We start from the raw sequence: 1,424 nt of genomic DNA, 5'->3' as shown, positions 1-1,424 counted from the left end.
TCAGGTGATCCAGCTGCTTCGGCCTCCCAAAGTGCTGGGATTACAGACGTGAGCCACCGCTCCTGGACTACAGTAAGAATTTCTAGGCCGGGAGCGGTGGCTCACGCTTGTAATCCCAGCACTTTGGGAGGCCGAGGTGGGCGGATCAGGAGGTCAGGAAGTCGAGACCATCCTGGGTAACATAGTGAAACCCCGTATCTACTAAAAAAAAAATACAAAAAATCAACCGGGCGTGGTGGCAGGCGCCCGTAGTCCCAGCTACTTGGGAGGCTGAGGCAGGAGAATGGGGTGAACCCGGGAGGCGGAGCTTGCAGTGAGCCGAGATCGCGCCACTGCATTCTCGCCTGGGCGACAGAGCGAGACTCCGTCTCAAAAAAAAGAAAAAAAATAAAAGATTTTCTATTCACATTTCATAGCTGAGGTCTCTCAGCTTCCTTCAAGGTAGACAATTCTGTATCTCTAGGTGACCCAAATTTATCCCCTCCTCTTTCGTGCACCCAGTTTATACTTAACCAAGAACCATCACATTATTGCATTGTTTGTTCACCTGGACCTTGAAAGGAAGGTCCTGGCCGGGCACGGTGGCTCAAGCCTGTAATCCCAGCACTTTGGGAGGCCGAGACGGGCGGATCACGAGGTCAGGAGATCGAGACCATCCTGGCTAACACGGTGAAACCCCGTCTCTACTAAAAAATACAAAAAAACGAGCCGGGCAAGGTGGCGGGCGCCTGTAGTCCCAGCTACTCCGGAGGCTGAGGCCGGAGAATGGCGTAAACCAGGGGGGCGGAGCTTGCAGTGAGCTGAGATCTGGCCACTGCACTCCAGCCTGGGCGACAGAGCGAGACTCCGTCTCAAAAAAAAAAAAAAAAAGAAAGGAAGGTCCTGAGTCTTATTTATCTTATTGAGTCTCCTCAATACCCAGCTAAAGTGCTGGTTACATTAGTTTCCTTCATTTTAATAGGTTTAAATGATAAAGATCCTGTCTAGGTTGCTAATCTGCGCAATCTCCTGGAAGCTTCCAATTTCACTACTTCGAGAGAGAAACCGTATTTTAGCTCTAAAGAGGGCTCCTAACTTCGCCACGCTCACCTTCAGTGGTGCTTCACGGCGCTACCACTTCCCTGAACCCCACCCCTGTGGTTGTCACCTAGATCAAGGACCTATCTAAGGAGAAAACCCAAGGACAGGCAAAGACAGCCCACGCACTTTCAACAGGAACTCGGCCCCTTTCTTAAACGTAGTTCCTCCGATTACCCTCTCCAATTGACGTCGCTATGATCCAATTAGGTTTCGAGGCTCAGAGTGTCGCCCTCTAACCTCACACTGTCCAATAAAAAAAGGAGTTTCAGATTAGCACCAGTTTTGACCAATGGATGAGAAGATAAGCGTGTATTAACCTGTAGAAGCAGCACTGAGAATGATGA

The sequence above is a fragment of the Rhinopithecus bieti genome, unplaced genomic scaffold (assembly GCF_001698545.2).
Source record: "Rhinopithecus bieti isolate Rb0 unplaced genomic scaffold, ASM169854v2 scaffold_35950, whole genome shotgun sequence".
Lineage (NCBI taxonomy): Eukaryota > Metazoa > Chordata > Mammalia > Primates > Cercopithecidae > Rhinopithecus > Rhinopithecus bieti.
Note: the sequence above shows the minus strand (reverse complement) of the source record.